The 23,537-nt window shown below is 46.2% G+C and overlaps 1 non-coding gene across 1 annotated transcript; it reads right to left on the bottom strand.

Moving 5' to 3' along the window:
- Positions 1-2,630: 2,630 nt before the first annotated feature.
- On the bottom strand, positions 2,631-2,713 carry TRNAL-UAA (transfer RNA leucine (anticodon UAA)). The gene has a single exon. It is a non-coding gene; the product is annotated as a tRNA-Leu (tRNA).
- Positions 2,714-23,537: the final 20,824 nt, after the last annotated feature.

Raw genomic sequence — 23,537 nt, 5'->3', positions numbered from 1 at the left:
AAAGTGGAGGGGTGCTGCTCTGGACCCCCAGCCCTGGAAATGCTGTGGTTGCAGGTGGTGGTATGAGCTCTAGGGTAGACTGAATATGGGGATTCTCAGGGATATGGAGTGGAGGTAAGCTAAACTAGCTGCTCTGCTGTCTGTGGGCTGGCTTTGACCTACATCCTTTGAAGATCTGGCTCCCTGTTCCTGAAACAGCCTGCCTTATTCCAGGACTGTTTTGCTTTCACCTAAGTATTTTATTGAGTTGATGCCCAAATGTCCCAGGATCTATCTGAGACCTGCAACCAAGACCACACAGCAAAACACAGACTTACAAAGATCAAAAAACCCATTTCATTTAGATTAAACAAAGCTATTATTGTGGTTTAATATAGGAATTGATTATTATAAGTATGCATATTGAGCTTAACAGCTTAGATTTGTATCTGTTTTATCACTGTTAATCTTTGATAAATATGTTTTTAATAATCTCTGGGTATTTATTGAACATAAAACTGTCATATGAAATTGAGAATAAGATTGCTAAAGATACTTATTATACACTTCTTCAAGACAAATTCATTATTAAAACCCTTTCACTGAGGCTTACTTTTAACCACAACATAACTGATGCAGATGCTGCATAGTTAATCTATAATAAATATATTTGCAATAAACTATTGATATTTAACCTGCAGTAACTGTCTCAATAAATATGATGCATGGAAATGGCTTTTGAACAAGCTGCTCTTTTTTTAGGTCTGCCAGACCCTTGGAGGATGTGAGGTGAGAAGGGGAAAAGCTGTGGCCTTGTGTAAGGCAGTTCACTTATCAGTCCCCACAGCCTTCCCCTACCCTGGTCACTGGACTCATTGCTGATCCAATCCCCAAATCTCCAGCCCCAGACTCTTACAGGGGTCTGTCATTTGCTCTCAGTCCTGACTCATATTAACATTTGGCCCCAGCCATCCCTTCACTCTGGTGGGCTGTGCCATGCAAAGGCTGTTAACTCAGCTCCTGGTGCCCCCAGATGATGCTCTGTCTGCCCAACAGTTTTGTAAACTGGATAAGCACCCTCAAGGGATCTGAAATACACAGAACCCGCGCCCCTTGGGCAGTAAAAACACAAGCTCTCTGAGAATATGGATCAACAGAGAAGCTTAAATGAGGAGATTTCAGTTTTGAGCTCAGCCGAGGCCACCAAATGCCTTTGACACATGAACTAGACAGGAGCCTGACTCCAAGCCAGCAGAGGCAAAGGACTTGACCCACAGTGCTGCTGAGACCCCCTGGGATATCTCAGAGATGTGTTTGTCATTCTTTGCATCACTTAATGACTGAGGTTAGTTGCAACAAGTCAACTATAGCAGATATGCACAAAATTTCCCTCCCAGCACTAATCAAATGGGAGAGGAGCAGAGTAATTCCTCCCCTGTCCTCTCCTCTGGGTCTTGCCCCATTTGTTATATGGCCACTCATAAGGCCCTTTAAGACTTCCTGGAGGCCACCTTCTGATTCTCACGTATCAGAGAGAGCCAAAGATCTCAACGTGCAACTTTTAATTGAGCTGTATCGTCTGCCACAAACATGAAATTAATGGTCCTACATCATAATCATAAATTCATACATAACCCCATGCACCAGCAAATAACTCTTTGCAGTGATACTACAATGGTAAGCTGATTTGCAAGAAGTGCACGCTTCCCAGGAATCCTAATTAACCAAATTAACACCATCACTTCAAATCATGTCCCAGCAGTAGGACATTTCCGATTGGCCTCGGGCTGGAGCAAAGCAGCCAAATGAAAACCTGACAGCATCTCTGTGAGTCCAGCAGCCTCACCCTCTGCTGGGGGAAATATCTGCTGCCCATCCATGCACACAAGGAAGGGAGCAAAAGCCTCGTGAGCATTTGGAGGCACTGACACAAAACAGAGCACGGCACAGTGACCCTGTGCAGCAGAGGAGCAGCTCTCAGCTCCTCAGGCATTTCCCAAACCTAACCAGCAGCATGAGGAACAACATCCTGCCATGCTAGCTTCTTCCAGGGGGTTGTGACACTGCCAAACTTCCTCAGATAGTGCCAAATTTTGCTTTGGGTGAGTCTGCAATGGGTCTGGGGTAATGGGGCAGGGCTGATAAAAGGAACAGACTCCACAAACCCCAAACCTGTTTCCCTGAACCCACTTGTTCTCACTGGTTTCCCCTTGTGACTTGCCCGAAATATTTAGTGCTCAACACCTTTTTTTCCCCCTTCTGGGTAGTCAGGTTTTTCTATTTCTGCCACAGGAAAAACAAGTCACTATTTTGGGAGCATGTGGGATTCAAGCCTATGACTGTCTCAGCACTCCCTGCAAGGAAGAGGAGATCCACAGCCTGTGTGCCAGAGGGACTGCCTTGTGCCTCTGTACATATTCAGCCTGGATGTCAGGGAGGCCCAGTCCCACCAGGCTCCTCACACTGGAGCATGGAATGGCCTCAGCTCCCCAGGCACAGGGACAGAGATCCCATCCCTGCTCTGAAGTGATGCTCCAAAAGGATCCCATCTCTGCTCTGGAGTGATGCCCCGAAAGGATCCCACCCCTGCTCTGAAGTGATGCTCCAAAAGCTGGGCTGGCAACCTTGGACCAGGAGGAAAAGGAGGCTCCTACCAGAAGTGGGGTTCGAACCCACGCGGGCATGCACCCATTGGATCTTAAGTCCAACGCCTTCACCACTCGGCCATCCTGGTGGACTTTGGCCTATCCCCTGGCCCACCAGCTCCTCCCTGAGAGCTCACACCTCACCAAGCACTCAGGGCTCCAATCCAGGACAATTCCCAAGCCCAGTGACACCATTCCCTCCTCACTGCTTTCTTTAATGTCTCCAGCAACTGATGGAACATCTCATTAGGAGAGAGCAGGTCCCATGGGCCATGAAGAATGGCACAGTCTCATTGTGCACCCTAAATCCTCATGAAAGAACCACAGTGACTGCTGGTGATGCCAACAGGGACCCTGGAGCAGGAAGGACATCTCTGAGAGGTCTCTCCTGACCCCACTGGGTCCTCAGGGGAAGGGAGCAGCTCTGACAGCCAGACACAGCCACAGGTAAAGCCCTGGCTCTGCAGCCCAGGTGCCACTCCTTACCCCCTCCTGTCTGCATAAGGTACTCTGCTAGTGCATTTAGCTGGGGCAGACAGTGGTACAGGAAGGGCTTTATTTTTCCTTTGGGATGAGGTGCGGCTTTGTTCGTATAGTCTAGAGAGAAGAAAAAAACTCAGACACCACTACTGAACCTCACAGGATTCAAACCCACAACCCCTTGCTGCCTATGTGCAGCAGGTCTTTAGGCCTGAAGCCACAGAAGCTTGATATCTTCTGTTTCTGAATTCAGCCATCCTCAATCTTCTCAGGCCAGCATCTTCCCACAGGGATGTTAGCACAGAGAAACCCTGCCAAGCCCTTTCACCAGAGCATTCTGTCTGCTGGAGATACTCTCAGCCAGGCTGTCCTGGTCCTATTCTGCTTCAGGGTGAGAGTAATTTTCTTCTTTCTTTCATAGGGGCTGCTCATTGCTGTGCCCCGGGGTAGTTGAACCACATGGAGGGCTGATGGACAGGTAAGGGGCACCAAAAAGGGATATTTCCCAGCCTCAAAAGAGGGTGACAGAGAACTCCTCAGTCTGGGGGGTCACCCTGGCCTCCAGACATAATTCACAGGTACACAGCAGCAATATTCCAGACATCTCATGAGGGAGTGCTGCATGTCCTTGGCTCAGCAGAGGACTGGGTCAGCCTATTCGTATGCTGACAGCAGGAGGAAAACTCACAAGAGGGGACAAAAACTTTCCCTTTTTACCCTGTTGATTACAGCCACAGCAATCTGCCGTGCTGGTCTGTGTGTGCAGAATCACAGCCCAGCATCCCTGGATGCCTCCAGCTGCAACACCCACATTAATATCAAATGAAGTCATGCTCACAAAGGGTGTTGTGCTCGCCAGCTCCCGAGGAATCTGCTCCTAATGAGCGACTTCAAAGCATTAATGAGCTTGCAAAGCTCTCCTCTTCGTTTACAGAGCTGGATCTCACACGCTTGGCATTAAGACAGGGGTCACCCGTCAGCAGAGGAGAATGCGTGTGCATGTCAGCGAATATAATATATTTGTCATCCTCCAAGAAGCAAAGATTAATCATGCCCTCCCAAAAAGGAAGTTTTTATGCCACATCTGCTCTTCACAGCATGGAGAGAAGGGACCTGCCTGTGAGGATGTCCATAACCCACACTGCTGAGATCCCCAAAGAGCCCAGCTTTGAAGTTAAAAACCCACCTTAACTCCTTGGGTCCAGACTGGGAAATGCTACTTGAATTGGCAGCCCAAGGGATGAATAAAGCAGTGGAATTCTGCTCCAGTGAAGGTTTAATGCATGCATGGAGGGAGGGAGTGGTATGGATGTGTGAGAGAGCAGGCTTGACTGATGCTCCCCGCTCCATGGCATCCATCCAGCGCAGGCAGGGAAGGGAGATGCTGTCCCAGAACAGCAGGGCTGCACAATGCATCTGCTGCTCTCTCCAGGGGCCAGACACAACCCCCTCCAAGCCTCCCAGAGCTCACCATAAATCCTTGTGTTGGAACAGCCTCCAGTGCCTGGCCAACAGCCCATTTGTACCCGTTTGAGGAGCTGAGCCCATCCATTGTGCTGAACTGGGAGACAGCCACACAGTCAAACTGGGAAGGGACCAGCCTGAGCACAGACCTGCTTCTGGGCACTGACTGCCCTTCCTCCAAAGCCCCTGAGCCTTTTCAGCCTTTCCAGAGCCCTGTTTTTGGTTGGTGTTTCTGCTGGTGCAGGGATGGTTGGATGAGGTACAGGACAATGAGATATGAGCCTGTTCTTGCCCAGCCTTCAGACAATCTCCACATACAGCCTACAGAGGACCTGGAGTGGGGACAGCTCAGCTTCCCTGGTCTGGTTCAAACTTACCATGACACATATCCAAGGGGGTCACAGGCACAACCTGCCAGTATTTAGAAATCCAGCTCCTTCCCAGGGTCTGCCCTGGCTGTGCATCATCCACAAGGTTGGTTGGCTTCACCTGCAAACCTGCACAGAGCCCTGGCTGGGTCTGGAGTCAGTCTTGCCTCTGGCAGGGTTGTAATATCAGCTGAATTACATGTACTGTCTTGGATGTCTCCTGTGCAATCCCAAGCCAGGCTGGCTGTACCTTGCTTGCAGTGTCCCCACTAAATGTCAGCCGGAAGATGACACAGCAGCTATAGGCTTTCAGAACACATGTTCTGCCAGAGAAAGACAATAATGTCCTCAAGTCAGAAAGGTGTCATCCTTCAGTTCAGAAACACATTGGTAATGTTAACTGGAAAGTTGTTTCTCCCCTGTTCTCCCTCCAAAGAAGATCTTCTGGCACTTTGTGTCTATTCAGTAGGTCTGTGTTTAATTTAAATAGCCTCTGGAGGCAACTTTGTCCCACATGCTAATACTGCAGCTGAAGAGTGGTTGATGGGTAATTAATAAAAAAATCCAAAGCCTTAAAGTTAAGAGCAAAGTAGAGTAAAAAATGACACTTTGAGGGATTTCAGGCTGAAACTGCTCAATTTTATTAATGTGGGGGCAAAAATATTCTCAATATCATTGCTTTAGAAATTAGTTGGAAAAGGGAAAAAGTGGGACAGCATTCTCATCTGTTCTCCTCTGTGCCCTTCCCCTGCTATGAAAGCAGCTCAGCACTGTTCTCCCTTTGGAGCTCTTTGACCTGAAGTTTTGGCAGCCCTGCCAGGGTCATCTTAGGTTAAGCATGAGATGACAGCTTGGCTCCACCTTGTGCCATAGGCTTGGGGGGAAACTTCATGCTGCTTATAGCTGTGTCCATGTAGAAATCAATGGGGAAGCTCTCAGGACTTTTTCAGATTTAAAACACACTACTGATGTCCCTTGTGTCTGGGAACTACCACATTTTGAGAGTAGCTGGAGTTCATTGACAAAAAGAAGAGTTGAACAGCATTACTATTTAACTGGGCCTCAGTAGGTTTAAGAACAAACAGGCAAGCTAGCACAGAAGATCACTCTTGCTCCCTGTCTTTCCTCCCTCTTGAGAGGCAATTCAGGAAACCTAGCCAGCCTTTCTTTGTATTCACAGGGATTTTTTATAGGATGGCTAGAAAATTCATGTTGTACTGCTATGGGTAAAGGCTTATACTCTGCAGAATTTGACATCATGCCCTGCTGCTGGTTGGCGCAAATCAGCCCCTGTGGAACTACAAACCTTATGGTGTGCTGTGTAGCTCCAGAGGAAAGGTTTTCCATGTAGCTTGCAAATACTGGTGTTTGGCCAGAAAACCAAAGACCACTTGCTATGGACACACAGACTTGATTAAAAACCAGTGGAGTTGTGCAATTACAGGAGGTTATTTATGCCAGAGGGAAAATATGTCTTCTTTTTAAATTCTTTCAAAAAACCAACAAAACCCCATCAAACCAAAAGCAATGCAGCTACCAGAGCTAAAGTATTAAGTCACAGACAATAACAGATTTGCCTACTTTCTCCTTCTCAGGAACGGTGTCCCAGATGTTTACAATTTTCCACAAGGTATCTCTAGTCTAAATTATTCTCCTAGTTATTTTCTGCAAGTATTTCTTGGACAACAGACAGTTTCTCAAAAACTTAATCTTGAAGGTTCAAAGTAGCCTGGCTTTGCGTCACTGTTTCTGCTTTGATTCTGAGTGGGCTCATAAGGAGATGTCAGGAATGAATGGTGATGGTTCACCATTTCAAAGTCATCAACCACCCATATTCAATTATTCTTAATGATGTTCTGGACAGGATGCACAAGTAGTTCATCAAGAATTTACCTTTTTTCAGTGTGAATTAGATCTTGTGAAAAATACCATCATGGGCACATCTCTTCCTTCCATGTGTCTTCCAAACAGAGAAAATGAGTCACAGCTTTGCAGAAGGGAAAGCTCAAGAACATGTCAAGAATCACAGTGCTGTGGTACTGATGCCTCAGATGCTGAGTGCCCAAACCATGAAGTCATAAAAGGACCTGATGCAAATAAGACATTTGCTGCATGTTCATCTGTTCTTGCCCAATGCAGTCAGTTTGTAACTGCAGAGAGAGAAACTCAACCAGTCCTGACTTGAGGCACATGATCCCTCCCAGCCCCACTCTCCATGCCTGCATTTCAGCATGCATTGATCACCAGATGTGTGTAAACCAGGCTCTGTAGGGGCATTCCAAAATCACACAATAAAAAACAATGTGTAACTTACTTTTGGCTGCCTTTTCCCATGACACAGGACTTAGCTCTGGTAAACAACAGCTCAGTGGAGAACTCCATCCCTTCTGGGACCATAACTTAGGAAATATTGCAGCAGCTCTCCTCTGAATCAACCCAGAGGGGAAAATGAGGTGACTGAGTTACATGTGGACAAACACCAGTAGAAGAGGCTCACATTTGTCAAAAAAGTGTCCTGCAATTATTCACATACCTTGGACAAAAGTGCTGGAATGAATGGGAAGAACCTTTTGCTCTCCACCTGCAGCATCAGCAGTGCCCACTCCTGCTTGTTAGCTCAGCAGGGAAGCGTGCAGGCGACAGATCACATCCCAGATGTCAAGGTGCATCTGCATGAATTCCTAAAATGACATGTGTTCTTTAGCCCAGAGCTTGGCTCCAGGCTAAGAGCTAAATTTGATGTTCTCTGCGGCTAAAACTTCTTCAAAAACCATTCTGGGTTAATTAGGGAAGGGAAATTTTGGCTGCAGTCTGTTCAAGAAGATTGACTTGGGAAATGGTATGAAAGTCATGGTTTTTGCAAGAGCAAAGAGAAATAACAGACTCATTTCTAAAAGCCCTGCACCTAAGAACTTCAGAAAAGTGAAGAACTTCACTGAAATACAATAAAAGGGATTGCCTAAAAGCAGAACATCTCCTTTGGCTCCACGTACCATCTCCCAGAGGCACCACATCATTCCTGCTGCTCACAAAACAGCTTCTTCCTCCTTTTAATAGTTTTATTTTTAGGCTTCTCATATTTAATTCTCCCTTTTTCCTTATATAAGGTGCTTGGAAAGGCTGCAGTGTCAAACAATAATTACATCAGAGAAAATTTAGAATCCACAGTGTTAAAATGAGCCTGCTCCTGACAAGTGGATGGATGTGGGAAGTGAGGGGATGCCGTTTTGTGGCAGAGAGCACCCAGCTGGCAGTGTAGCAGCATCTCTGGTGGGCTGGGGCACCCACCCTCAGCTGTGGGCAGCCTGGAGCACACCAGTTCATGTCTGCACTGGTGTGGGATGAGATGCAGGCACTTGCTCAGGCAGTGCTGGCAATGCCTCTCCCCAGCAGCAACCTTGAACGAGGCTTAAAATGCAGTTTTGCCATCCATTTACCACCCCTGGGTGGGCTACCATGTATGTGCCTATCTATAGCTGCAGCTTCACCTCAATAAGGATCAGGCATTCCTGGGGCCAGGATTCACCCCCATAACCACCATTATTCTGCTTATATTAAAACTGAAAGAAGAAAAATATCTGTCTGCTTCACCCAGTCTGTGTTTCTGGGGATATGGGTACCTACCTCAGGCAGCAATCCAATACCTTTATAACTTTTTTCCCCACCATCTGTGCTGAAGTAACTGGACAGATATCTGCTCTGCTAAATTAAATTGTTTTAAAGTTAGAACTCAAACTGACACAACACTGAATCTTGGACTATGCCCAAGTACTGCCACTGCCAGGGTGTTAAAAGAACTCACTGGTGATAATCTCCAAGCACCTGCATTGTGTTTTCCAGCAAATAATCAGATTAGAGTGAATTTGATCTGCCACCCATGAAAGCAATGTGGAAATCACTGATACTGAGACTCAGATTCCTGTGGGTGACCAGAAAGTTACAGGAAGACCAGGACAATATTTTTCTCTCTAAAAGAGAGCATCACTTTCCTTACAGTGGATTCCAGGTAGAAATATTAAAATGCTGACAGGTATCTGCTATCTGTCATGCAATGTCTAAAATCAGGTTGTGGAGAAGAGTAGGTGTATAGAGTGAGCTCACACATAGTACATACAAGAAGTTTTCTAGGGATAACAATTTTATGGAATATATATATTTTTCTCCATATGGGTTCCCAGCTGGACTTCTTTGCCACCTTGGAAGACACCAACTTGCTAAAAACATCAATAATGTCAAAATTCAGGATTGTCCTAATTAGATGTGACCTTTGAAGGGAACTGCTGAAGGCTGAGCACTCACCTGATTCTGTGGGCTCACTCCTGCCTGCCAGGGGACACCACAACCATTTCTGTTTCCATTTGTTGTTTCATGACTCATGTTCCTGCTACCAAGGCAAAGGAAAAGAGGCTTGTGAAAGAGGAGGGCAAACCTGTGAAGTTCAACAGCTTCAGATCCACAGTCAGTCATCAGTCTGGCATTTGACACCTTTAATTTTGCTTTTCCTGATCCATTTTATTCCCATCAGCTGGCTCCTGTCCTTCCCATCCTTTGCTCCTCTCATGGGATAGAGGCATTTGAGGAGCAAGGACATCTCCAAGAGGAACTGGCCACCAGGAGAGTGTACAACAGAAGTAAGCTATCTCAAAACATGTGGCTGGTGGCTTCTTGGGAAACTGGAAAACAAACTTCTGGAGTTAAAAAGACAGAAAAAAAAGTAGTTCTTCAAATTTATGCTAATTTGTTGCAACTATGAGGTTTTTTTTTTAACTGGGTTTTATAAGAGCCACAGTGAAATGAATACTGCAGCCCCTCTGAACATCAAGCACTTCTCTCCAATGGCTTCTTTCAGAACTTCCAATCATAAACAACAGTCAGACAAACTCTAGCATATTTCATTCTTCATTTGCTTCTTTTAGGTTGGATTTTCTTGTGTGTTTAGGTGTTTTTAAAAGTAAGATATATTCTTTCTTCTGGGATTTACAGCCTGAGTTTGTAACAATTAGGCAAAGTAAGCCATGTGAAGGTTTTTTATGATCTGCTTTAAACATAAAGTTTTGGAAAGTAGACAAAGAAATTATTATTATTTTGCTGAACAGCTGTGTTAAAGCGCAGGGGAAAGACTCTAAAGACACTATTTGTTTATTTGGCTTTCAATAGCTATGACAAAGCAAATAGCAGCTTTGGTCTTGGTCCACAATTGACTTAATTGGTAACACCTCAATTGTATGTCCTAAAAAGCTCCTAATTAGCAGCTGAGCACAGGATAAACTAGGTAGTGTGTGTTCATTCATGTTCCAAGTGGACCAGCCAATACAGAACAGAGTTAACTGAAGATCCAAAGGCAACTGATTTAATGTATACACATGCAAGAAAGGATGTGTGGATGTGTGTGCACGTTCTGTCCTGTCTTGTGTCCCTACAGCACCCAGCACGAGGGGCTGGGCTCCCTAAAGCTTTCCCTACTCAGCTGGGACCCAGTCTGAAAATTGCAGAGAGTCTTTTCTGGGGACTTTTGCCGCCTCCAGCAGTCTCTGGGTCAAGGCCTGCTGGGAAATGTTTGCCACTGCCTTCCCTGGCTAATTTCAGAAACCTCCCAGGGAGATTCCCTCTCTTTCATTTACTATTCAAGCCCCTCACACTGCAGGAAAATACTCAGAGCAACGGGGGAAGAAATGGTCCAGATATGAGCAGTGAAGGCATGGGGAAAGTAAACACAGGTGTGAAAACACCTGCTCTGTAAAAAGAATGTTTCTGGAGACAGTGCTAGAAATCATACACCTAGGCCAGCAATTCAGACATCCAAAGAGCACACTGTGAAACGTGGGCAGCAGAGGCATGGGATGAGACAAAGCTTACATCAGAGTGAGAAAGCACAGTCACAGTCTTTTAACATATGCCTGAAATACAGGGCTTAATCTCTTGCCTGCCTGATGATCCCCTAAAAGGAGTTCATGCATCTCAGTCCAACTCTAGTTCACTAAAAGCCTGCAGCACCCATCCTTGGCAGGACAGCTGGTGATGCTGGTGAACACCTCACCAACACCAGAGGGGAAGATTGGTAACTCAAGAAGGCAGCAGCTGTGTTTCAGTCCTTAGCAGCATCTGGGACACTTAAGGTTGATGGATAAAAGCAGGAGGCTGCAAGACTGGTGCTCAAAATCTCAGACAGGACTGCTGGGTGCAGAAACAGAGGACAAGCCAGTGGCCGAGCATTGTCCTGAAATGCAACATTAATCCTCCTGTGGAGATGGATGAGGGAGAAGTTTTGTAGCAGCTGTCCATGTTGCCTTCTTTCTGCTTTCTTTCTCTAAAGCACTAACATGGACAGGAGGGTCTGGTCATGTCCTCCTATCTATCTGTTGAGGGACAGCCACCCAAAATTTTGGCAACTCCTGTACAACCACATTGAGCTGGATGTGAGAAGCAGGGAGACGGTGACACACTGCCCAGTCTCTCACTAGTGCCTAAGGCCAGCACAGGGATGGGAACACAGCAGTCTGGTACCCACAGTCATGGAGAAAGACAGGACATGCTCCACCATGGGGGAAAGCTCTGTTAGATGCAGCTATCTCCCTCCAGCTCTCTTGCCTGGCAGGTGAAACACAACTGGTGCCATAAGGCCAGCAAGTGTTGAACAAAAGCCCTTCTTTCAGCACTCTGCTCTGCTGTTTGCACGGCTCCATGAGGCAGATTGCTATCTCTTATTAACTAAATAAACAAGCAGCAAAAGTTGAGCAAAACGGAAACACACACACAGCTTGTCTGCAAATAGAGACAAACGCCTCCAGCGCATGGCTGCACCCAGCTGTCTGCCTGTTACCTGCTTAAACAGCTCTAATTTCCCATTAAGGTCAATGCAATCAGAGCCTCTCCTCCCAGCTGGAAAACCTGGCTAATGAAACACTCAGGCTTGTGTGGAGTCCACTTCAGTGCATCAGCAGAGCGTTTTGAGGAGCTGAGGTGGGTGCCCTGGCCCATCTCCCACAAGGGTGAGTCTCCAACCCAGACTGCAGGAGAAGGGCTGGGCAGGGGCTGCTCTGCAATCTCCTGCTGAAATGATGAGGCACTTCCAGCTTTCAACCAGGGCATTCTGCTGCCTGAATAATCCCACATTGGAGACAGAGTGCAGAGAGCAGAGCCCTGCCCTTGTCTGTGCTCCTTTCTCCTGGATACTCCATCTGGCTCCACTTCTAGCAAATGGTACCCATCCAGTTTATGTATCCCTTCCCTCTATCACTCACACAGTACCCTGAAAATATACATGGACTGAGTAAACTGTGTTTATGTATAACCTGAAGAGTTTGACTTTGGAGCTTTGTTTTTCACTCTTCAGTTTCTTTTACCTTCTCCTTTCCAAACACTGGAGCTCCTGACCAAGTTTTGATGAAGTCCCTGAGGGTGACAAACAGCTAGACGATGACCTATATATGTAGGGAGCTACTTGACCTGATCTACTACCATGTTGCTTAAAATGAAATTTAAAAAAATTAAAAATACCCATAGTCTTTCATGCCTTCAAAGTGACTGTTCTGAGGATAATTTAAAGTATTGAGACATTGATTCACTAAACATTGTTGGCCTGCTTATATGTGGGCAGGCAAAGTCACCCATTATTGGTGATTTATTAGCTGTAGCTGTTTCTTTGATCTTCTCCAACATTATGCACTCAATATCCTGCTCCCATGAGGCAGCAGGGACAGCAGCCCTTTCAAGACTTTCACAATATTGTGACTTACATTTCCTGTCCATGGAATCACCTCCACTTAAGACACTGCTTTTTACTGGATTCAGGGGAATCTTCCAGAGCCCTACAATATATGCAAAACCAGAATTTACTCTTGGATTGAGAAATTATTATACCAGCACCTCTAAATTGCTTTTAGCGGCTTTCTGTGCTGCCTCAGGCTCAGAAGTGCTTAGTTTGCTGACAAAAATCATAGACTCGTACACATTGGAGATGGAAAAGCCCTGCTAGCTTCAGCTGGTCCATTTCTCCTACCAGGGAGGGAATATTCCCAGCAATCTGCTTTCCCCGCTACTTTGTCTTGTCTATTTTTAAACATCCCATGTAGCAGAAATACATTTAGATTGTCAGGATTTCAGAGCCAAGTTAGCTGTGGAAGTACCAGCTGTAGCCTAACCTGCTTTGTCTAGTGGCAGCAGCTAAATTGCTCTCTGCTGCCTTTGAAGTCAATGGTAAAAGTCTTATTGGCTTCTGTGGGAGCATTCTCAGGCCTTGGGTACGGATGATTGGAGCAAATAGCTATGGAGCACTGATAAGCCATTCTTACACTATCACTTTCCAGGCCATAACTGCATTTTAATAGGCAAGAAATTGTCTCAGCAGCAGTCAGGGTGCAATAACAGCAAAGCTATGTGGAGCACACAACACACTGGGTCTGCACTGAAGTGATTCCTGCCATGACCACACAAAGTCATATCCATGGCCCAAACAGGTCTGGAGAAATGTGTGAGCCAGAGGGAGCAGTCAGAGCAGCCCCTTTGGTACCTCTTTGATTCTGGAATCTACCAGAGGTCAGCCCTGTTCCTAGATAGCTCCAATGTGTTTTCCTTTTTCCCTTTTGCTGTTTCATTTAACATCATTAATGGAGGGCGCTGGTCACATTAGTGTCCCTCTTTACCCATCTATTATACCTTGACTAGAATACAGCACAGGTATGGCGCTGCCCTATTGTTTTAGCCAAAGAACACAAAAAAATATCAGTTGTTGAATCACAGAAGTTAAGATGTTGCCATATAAAATTCAATCCACCTTCTCCAGGATAAAACTGCCAACAGCTGCCCTGTGAGATGGAGCACTCAGCAGTGGCAGTGACACAGCCCCAGTACAGCTCAGCCCTTTTGCTTTCTCTTTTAATTTCAGTAACAATGGCAGGTAGTGAGAGCCAGGGTTGGATTTAATTTAACTGTTGTTGTGCTCTACTGGGACAACTTCCTCTGCCTCCACATTTCCTGTCTGGAAGTTCTCCCAAAAGGATGGATTAACCAATATATGACCTGTATGGGAAATGCACTTTATTGAAGCTATTTTTCTAGGGTGGAGCTGAACAGCTGTTTAACAGTACATAGCTGCACTGCGTGAGACATGGCAAAAACACAAAAAAAATAACTGTATTCAGGTATAACCAGGATGTAAGGAGGCAGAGAGAATTATACTGTGCTGTAATTTGTGTCTGTATGCAGAGGGTACTGTCCTTGTGTGACAAAGCATGGGGTACCACAGCATAACAATCAGCACAAGGAAGGGACTTTCTTGTGCCATAAATGCAGACTGATTAATACCACCAGGGCAGGCCCCAGCATCCTGGCAAGGACAGCTCACATGCTAAAGCTCTTTGGGCATAGACATCTATCCAAAAACTTTTTATCACACGATGGAAGCAGCCTGTGAGGACAGCTGTGATGGAGACCAAGCACAGTTCAGTCCTCTCATTTATATAGGGCTACACCAATCAACAGGAGCCATCAGTGTCCCAGAAACAGTCCCACACAATCTTCATGGCAATCCCTGTCTAAAGGCACCCCAGGACAGACTCAGCTCTTTGCCTGTACACAGGGAGCTGCTGTGAGCTGCCACTGCCATCCATGGAGCACAGTCCCACTGCTGATGCCTCCTGTACTAGGCCATGAAGAACCATCTCTGGGTGGCAGCACAAGGCTGCACAGCCCAGGCAGCCTCAGCATGGGAGATGGAAGCATCCAGAATCCCTTCCTGAAGCCTCAATAAAGTCCCTGCTTCCCATTCACATCCCTTCCCACCGTAACAGGTTAGCAGTGCAATCCAGTTATTGCAAATTTACATCAGGGCTGGAGACATGAGAAACTGAGCAGAGCCTTTAAAAGCCACTTTTTTTTTTTTTTATAAAGCCTGCCATAAACCACCAGCCAGATTTACCATGAGTTTCCTGTGTGTGCACATGAGTTATATGCACAGTAAGTGTCCCATCATCATGAATTCTGCCCGTGTTCCTCTTTAACAGCCCTGATCATAGGGAATTCATTTGGTCTCCATATAGCTGTCACCTGTATTACCAGAGTGATTTCATTCTAATTTAGCATTACTTAATGGTGAAGATAAAGTTAAGTGTTAGCCATGTGGGTCCTTTCTTGGCTTCTCTCTCTCTGACACAGCAAGAGTGTGGCTGCAGGGTGTTTTATGACCAATAATTCAAAAGAGCAGGGGAAAGAAGGAGCGGCAAATATCAACTGCTTGTCAATCATCCACAGTCTTTCAGCTCAAATGGTTATACCTGGACCTCTGACCTTTTCTTCTGCCATCTCTGATCCTCCTGTTTGTTTGGAGTTCTTTAGGTACTGCAACCACCAAAATATATATTTATTTTTTAGGTTCAGGCTTAGGAAGCCTGCAGTGGTTACCCACAGAGAGAGGAAACTGTGGTATAGAAAGCCATACCTAATGGCTGCAGAATAGCAGCCAAATTACAACCAGCCCTACAAGCTGACTGAACACGTGGAAGTGCTGTGGGGAAATGGAGTGGGTTTATAACATCAGTTATACAGCAACAAGTGATTTGTCTCCCAGACTCCTGTGCCCCCCCTCTTTTCCTCTGGCTCACAAAGGTAATCATTCTGTATATATCATGAGCTTGTTTAAACTGGAGATGAAAAGCTACAAAAGTGCAACTTAATTGAACTCTGCATTGTGTTATTACAAATGCTGCCGACCTCACTTGCAGTCCATTATCAGAGGGTTCTGCTGAATGCTTTAATTAAAGACAATAAGGCTAATAAAAAGGCATCATTTTCTTGTCTTCAGCACTGCTGGAGAGTTGGGGCTGATGAGATTATTTCCTGTTAATGCTCTTCTGTTGTTGTTTTTAAATCTTTTTCTCCCCATGGTTTGCAAATACTGTCTGAGCCTGAGTTGTACTAGAATCATTACAAACAGGAAAAAAACAGCTTTGCCTCTAAAATGCTCACTAACATTTGACAAGCAGAGCTCCTCTCCCTGATGATTTCCAGTGCCTTACCCTAAGTATCCCTGCCTTTTGCTGTCAGATGCAGTCCCAGAGAAGGACAAAGCTTCCCCACACAGGCCCAGGTGCCCATATGGCCCAGAAGGATGTGATCTGCCCGTGGCACACGTTTGCAGGGAGGACAGAGTGATGACAGTGCCACTTGCCAGAGGGCAGGTCTAGCCCACAGTGAGTAATGCAGCACCTCTCCATAATTAACATGCTTGCTAACAGCCCATATGTGCCATCTCTACTTTCATACTGGTGATGGTAATAGTGGTACCAAGCCAGCAGTGTTTCCAAAGCCAATTAAGGCAGGCTGGCTGGGCTGCCTTGTCTCCAGCTCTGGACCAACAAAGCAGAAGGACGACAGCACAGGAAGGCATCAGTGAGGATTATCACAAGGAAGGGGAAGTTTGTAGCCTCAGTGGGAGAGCCAAAATGCTGTGGAGGAGGGCTTTACACAAGGGAAATGGAAAGGTTTGCAGTAGGACAGCTCTGCTCATCTGGCCACAGGGGAATGTGCAGAGGGATGAGTGAGGCAGGATGCTCTCTGCCTCTGGATTCACAGGGAGGACACACCAGTCCCTGGCTGCATCCCTCAAACTTCAAGGACATCTGCAAGGGCTTGACCTTGTCCACTCTGTGCATTTCTTGGTCTTTGGCAAATAGCACAAACTAAGAGTGGGGAGGGTACAAAAAGGGCAATGGGAAATGCTCCTTGTGTGGATGTGTTCACTGAACAGGCACATCCACCCATCAACACACAGCCTGAACCCAGCAACTCCTCAGCACTGGCCACAAAACAGTTAAAACTTTGCTAGCAATCCAGGCCATATTTGAACAAGAGATCTAATGGCAATTGGCATTGTAGCCCTACTGTGAATAAGCCAAACCATCCAGTCCTACTGTGATTAAAAACTCCTTCTTGGATTAAGGAACAAGCAGCCAGATGCTAAGTAACTGAACTTTGCCCCTGCAAGAAGGAGAGCAAAGAACTAACCACTGAGCCAGCCCAGTTTGCCAAGACTTTTATAGGGAAGGAACTTTTACAATTAAATACAGCAAAAGGTTTCTTCCACTGTGAGCCTCTGAACACAGGTTGAAAGAAGCAAAGTCGAACGTGAAAGCCAAGTTAAGGAAGGAAAAAAAATAAAAAAAAAAAGAAAAATCTTGATCTGAAGGTTGGAGGCTCAAAGTAGCTGGAAACCCCATCAAGTGACTGAATGAGAACAGTGAGGGGCGGGCAAAGACCACAACTCCTCCCTGGGTAAAGGAGGAAGCTGTAATGTGAAGCAGACTGACCTAGTTACATATTTCTTCTTCGCTCCCCATTTCTCTCACTGCAGTTGCCAGGCTGGCATGTTGCAAAGCAAATTGTACATGAAGTTTCTACCATCTAAGCCAAGACAAGGAGAAAGCAGGAGCTCTGTAGATGGGGGCATATTGAGCAGCACCATCTCAGGTCTCCTTGGAGGAAAGGTGCTTGACTGCCACCTCACCCCATACAAGGTGACTCTCTCCATCATGTCCTTCCCATCCATCTTTTCTTCATGTGTCAACAGCTGCCTGTCTTTTTTGGCATAGCGGGGAAATGATCCACAACCTGGTGGTATTTGCAGTTTCATCCAGAGCAAATGAGGCACATGCTCATTAAACAAATCTCTCCATCCTTCTGGTCTGCAGTTCAAGCAAGGGAGTCTTCTTTTGGGCTAGGAAGGTCCTGCAGCCCCGGCTGCTGGACATGTGCTGCACTAAACAGATCTGCCCTGGACTACTAAAAAGTCAGCAACTATAGGGCTGCCATGCACAAGTGCTGCTGATCTCCTTAATTCTGATAGAGTTGGGAATCAGGAGGAGAGAGGGTGGCGTCTATTGACAGAGTCAGGAGCCCTCTGACAGCTTTAACTCATTCCCAGATACACCCATGTGCTATAGGAGAGGGGCATCAAGCACAGCTTTATGGCCATGGTGAGGCCCTGTTCCTCTCTGCATTTTGCATCCTTGCAAAGCCAGCCCCCAAACTGCACCTGGGTTTTCCCAACACATGGCAGAGCTGCTCTGGCTGTGGCACATGGTGGCACACAGGGCACACGCCGGGCTGGGCTGGCACAGCTCACACCATGCTCCTGCAGCAGGCACTGGAGAGCAGCAGGCTGCCATGGATCCCAGGTGACATCATGATGTTTGGCCCTTTTGCACCCAAGGATGGCCAAGAATACCTGAGCACACTGAACCAGTGAGTGTCTGGAGGTCAGGAAGTTTGGAGCAGCACACAAGATCTGATCCATTGACTGCAGATCTCCAAAGTATCCACTATTACTGCAGACTCACAAGCCTGACAATCTTTAGCCATAACCCACCAGGATGAGATGGGGTGCAGGGAAAGCTCTGCTCTTGCTGAGCAATTAGATAAAGGAGCAGCTTCCTTAGATAAAGGAGAGGCAAGAGAAACTACCAAGGGAAGCATTTCCAAAAGATGAACAAACCCTTTGGGGAAGACAGTATTTTGGAAGAATCGATGCTAAATGTAGAAGCTTTAATGACTTGTGGGGAGTCTCCAGTCTATAACTTCTAACTGGAAATGAGGGGGAAAGAACACTGAAACCTTCTGAACTTTCCACCATTCAAAACTACCAATGGTGCTTTTTTTGGCTCAGGACTATTTTTGATGCAAGCATGTCTCATTCTCAATGAAAAAATGCCTTGACAGGGAGAACTGGCAGTGATATGAGGAGATTCATGCCCTCAGTCACAGCTACCCCCTCCAGCTGAAGCAAGGGCTCTCCAGAAAAGGAACGGTGCAGATGCTGAAGCAGATGCTAAACAAGTATGAAGTCAGACAGTGTTAATTTGGTAAATAGTTGCTGTGACCCCACTTTCAGCATCACTCATTCACTTAAAGCCTGACTCCTGCCTCACCATCACTTTCAGAATAGGGTAAAAGAATGGGATTGTCTGGATGTGCAGATTTGTCTCTCTCAACTAGCTGAGGTGATCCAAGGTCCTGTGGACACCTGGGTAGACAATTTTCCCAGTACACCAAGTAAACATTGCTGTTGTGGACATATTTTTTTGTGCCTCAGCAGTTCTGAGAATTTGACTCTACAAGAGGATTTACCTAAAACAAAGCCACATTCCACCCCATCTCCCTCCCTTTGCACATCTCAGATATGTTTCAAAACCCAAAACACATCACAGGTACAGTGTCACACCTAACCTACAGCAAGCACCAGACTCACCATTGCCCCAGACAAAAGCTTTGGAGCCAGCAATCATTGCAGACAGGTGAGTGGTTGGTCACCATTTTCCAGCCTTCCCAATCCACAATTTGCTGTATGAGCATCCTGAAGAGAGAGAAAAGGGTAGGTCATTATAGATGTGTTCTCAAGAAGAGATAAAACCCATTCCATGTATTAGTAAGCTCCACAATCATCACTGCTGGAAGCTGAGTGTTTATGAGAACTGGCTGCTTTGTAAGAGCTGCACAGACACAATGTGGGGGGAATACCAACTTCAAAAGGGGAAACCAAAAGATTTGGACCAAAGAAAACAGTATGATGCATAAACTGAGCATGATTTGCCTCAAATCTCAGCTTTGGGGGGAAGTAAAACAAAACAACATTCAATGTGGGACAACTACAAATGACTCATTCAATCCTGACAAGAATTTTGTTTAAATTGAGTTATTATTTGACCTATTTATTTTTCAAGAAAAGAAGCCTGCTCTCATTTTAAGTGAAAAAGACTATATCAAAATGTAAGTTTAACATGTAAAGATCTTGCCTCAGAAAGTTTCACGTGGTAAAGACGTGTCCTGTTCTGAAACCTGCAAACCAACACTTCCAGTCTGTGTGATTTCCCCTCGCTCCATCCCTGACCAGAGATATGCACTGACTGCAATTCATGAGCAGTTTCTATCCTCCTGGAATTTTTCACTAATTGGCAAATTTACTGTGCACTGCACATATTTTACCCATGTCTGCAAGAACCAGATTTTCTGTTCTCCCCATTCCCTTCTCTCCCCCTTCTGCTCTCCAGTCCCCACCTCTGCCTTTCTGCTTAGAACTCACACACACACACACACACACACACAAATGTAGCCTCTATTTCATCTGCAACATCTGTACAGCCTGACCAGCTTCCTCAGAATTTTTTAATACATACAAACTCAACAAATAATGCAAATGAGCCACCACTTAATTATTTCCTCAACTTGTCACACAAGGAGCAATTTGGAGCGAGGGCCGGAGGTGGTGAGAGAGGCAGCACTGCTGCTCTCCCTGGTCCCACCGACCCACCCTCCAGCTTTCCAGCAAACACTCACTTCACAAAATCTAATTACTCTGCTAACATGTCCCATATGCTGTGTGGCAGGCAGATAAGGCTTTAATTACATCTGCTCTAGACATGCTGGAGAGCCCTGATTCCCCATCTCCAGGGACTCCACACAGCACCCGTGGGGTTGAGGGTGCTGCCAGAACCAAAAATGGAGGCTCAGCCAATCAGGCCCTGGGTACTAAAACATCCTATTTTTCCTCCTTCTGCCCATACACACATCCACAGATAATGGTAGGGCTGCAGCAAAAGAGGGCTCGGCTCTCTGGAGGGAAACAATTCATCCCTCTTAAAAAGTGCTGAACATCACTGTTAATGAACTGATTTTCAATCACTAATTATTAGAAAGTCCTTCCACACCACTGCTCATTTGTATGGCACTTGAGAGACATCATCTCTCATTTGGAAAGAGGAGGACAAAACCCATTCCCAGCTGGCCTTCCTCTTCCCTCCATTGTCCCAACACTTCAGCACACCATGGAGCTGGCTTTTCCCCTCCTTCCTCCACCCCATTTTACTTTTCATTTTCACAGCTGCCTCTGCAATTGCTACTTTCATAGCCAGCGGGTGTTGCTGAGGTGGCAGGTAGTCAAAACCATTTTGGGGCACAATACATCAGGTGGTAGACAAGAGGCAGGCAGGAATTTCTTTGACGTGACATTGTTATGCAAAGATGCTCACGGTTCCCAAGGCTCTTCATGCAACTGGATGGCATTTTCTGGAGACAGAAATCCTGCTTTAGGGGAACAAGGGCTGGAGGCAGGGGAAATCCTTTCATTCAGGATCATGTTTTAGTGTGAGAGCAGAATATCTATTGTTGTCCCTACACTTTTAATGTGGTTTGTGGCTTATGTGATCCAGCCTGTAATCTGTTCCACATCATATAGTGCCTTGAATTTGATCGAGCCACATCTGAACTGTGATAGACTGCTCTGCTGGCTGCCGTGTGGTGAGCCATTTCCCACCAGCTACAGCCAGGGGTTTGAACAAGGGCCAGTCATTATTGTTTGCAAACTCTTCAGGCAGAGGGGCAACTTCCAAGAATACTGTGGGTAGGAGAAATTCCACAGAAGATGCCTTTGATCTGAACTTTCCAAGTGTGGGGTAGGAGTGTACATGTCCACACAGTTTCTTTAGTGAACTCCCTGTGCATCCTCCATCAGAGCTGCAGCTGCAGGACCATGATTTGAAGCAGGAAAAGCACTGCTTTCCCAAGGATCAATGGTTGTGCCATGGTCATTCACAGGCTGTGGATTTCCAAGCCTCACTGCAGTCATCTGCAGCATCCATCAGCTTTCCTGCTGCATCAGGGCATCCCTGCCCCAGCCATGCTCCAGTCACATTTGGCAGCCACACAGAGGTGCAGGAAATGATGTGCTTAGCAGTGGGAGAAGAGCAGGGCAGGAGGCCTTTCCTGAGCTGCATTCTTTTCCTTCTTGCATGAACTGCTCTGCTTGAAGAACAGTGCTTAGTCCATGTTTTCCAATTGTTTTTGTTCCTATGGAGACATGGCGTGGCAGCTTGCCTTTCCCCCTTGCACTAAGTGGAGCCTTGTCCCATGAGCAAGCTCTGGAGTTATGAGAGCAGGGCTCATGGCTCGTGGCATCAACTCCCATCCTCCCTGTCCCTCTCCACTCTGGAGCTGCTACATGGAGCATGAAATGAGCACATGCTTGAGCTCCACATCACCGATTTCTCCTGTGGAAAGGAGATAATCCACAAAGCACTTGGTGAAAGGGTGGCACAATGCATTCTCTTTCAGGAGATGTTCATCTCAATGCCCTTCTTTCTTCACCTGAAGTCCCAGTGAGGTCTCATATATGGAATATTCCTTCAGGAGAAAACTTGTCTACTCCCTCCCTTTCCCAAGAGTACCTAAACTGTGTTAAGGTTATCCAGGTTCCCTGCCAAGGAATGGACGTGCGGCTGGTCCAGCTCCACTCTAAGCTTTGTATAAAAGTCAGTTCCCTTTTCAGGACCATCATTATTTCTTTTTAACCTGGAGCCCAAAATTACCACTACTCAAGCTGAGGGAAGGGAAGGGGGGGGGGGGGGGGGGAAGGGAATAGAGGGAACAGACAGAAAGTGAAGCCAGCACTTGGGACATCATAGCTAGAAAAGGTCAGGCTGCACTTTTGGATGGCTCATCCCCATATTTAGGTGCATAATAATGGGAGATCCTGCCTTCTTCTGTTTTATGCATTTCAGTAGCATCACTGTCCTTAGTGTGAATCCAATTGATTTACTCCAGCCCCCCCAGTTCAATTTCTAGGGCTGCTCAGCCAGGACTCCCTAATCTGTGAACAGGATTTCATTGTGGCTGGGTGCTCCTGATCCTTCAATTTATGGCTTAGCATTAAATTGGGCTCCAGTGATGCAGGTCCACTTAGATTATGAGTCTGAAAGATCAGGCAACTGTAGCTCAAGCAGTGGGAATATAGAGGAATTCTTGTGGAAGTGAGCCTCCCTCCCAGAGTAAAATAATCCTGTGACACCCTGTCAGTGTGATCCAAAGGGCTGTGGTTTTGAGGTCAGGATGAAATCTCATTCAGGAAGAAAAAGGAATAAATTATCATGGAAAGCTGGTTTGCAATTAAAAGAAGCATTTCTTTCTAAAGTGCCTGTTCCTCACTTGCAACAATTAAATGAGCTGAGCAGCTGGAGTTGCTTCAGCCCCCAAGTCTGTTTTTCCATTTTGGAGGGCAGGAACTTGTGCAAAAATATCTCACAGGTTTGTTGGGTTGGGGTTTTTTTTTCCATTCCTGGGGGAGAGGCACACAATACAAAACCACCTAATTATAGAAGCAATGCTTGGAAATAGAAATTTCAAATCTACCATTGTAGCCTTAAACCAGAGCTTATCACTTCCAGCCATAAAGAGATGCTGCAGCCACTGCCTAGACATGCTGGACTTGCCCAGATTGGCGCTGGGAGCTGGGTGGGCAGGTCTGAGCTATGATAAAGGAATTTGTCTCCTTCCTGTCTCAGAGCAGAACATGTCTCCCAAGCATATATTTTAAGAGCAAACAGGGCTGCACAAGCTCAGCTTTTGGCAGGAACCAACCTGCCTGTCCTTCAGTAGTGCATTTTATCCACGACCTCAAAGCACTGAGCAAGACACTCCAAAGTTTACCACTGGTTAACTTTTCAATCCCTAAATATCTGAGATGACTGGGGGGCTGCCCAGCAGCTTGCCAGAGCAATATCGTCTGCTGCTGTGAGATGCATGCCCTGAGGTACAGCAAGAAAGCACCTGGAGATGCTCA

The sequence above is a fragment of the Melospiza melodia genome, chromosome 10 (assembly GCF_035770615.1).
Source record: "Melospiza melodia melodia isolate bMelMel2 chromosome 10, bMelMel2.pri, whole genome shotgun sequence".
NCBI classification, from domain to species: domain Eukaryota; kingdom Metazoa; phylum Chordata; class Aves; order Passeriformes; family Passerellidae; genus Melospiza; species Melospiza melodia.
The sequence above is the reverse complement of the archived record's forward strand: the minus strand, read 5'-3'. Positions and strand labels throughout refer to the sequence as shown.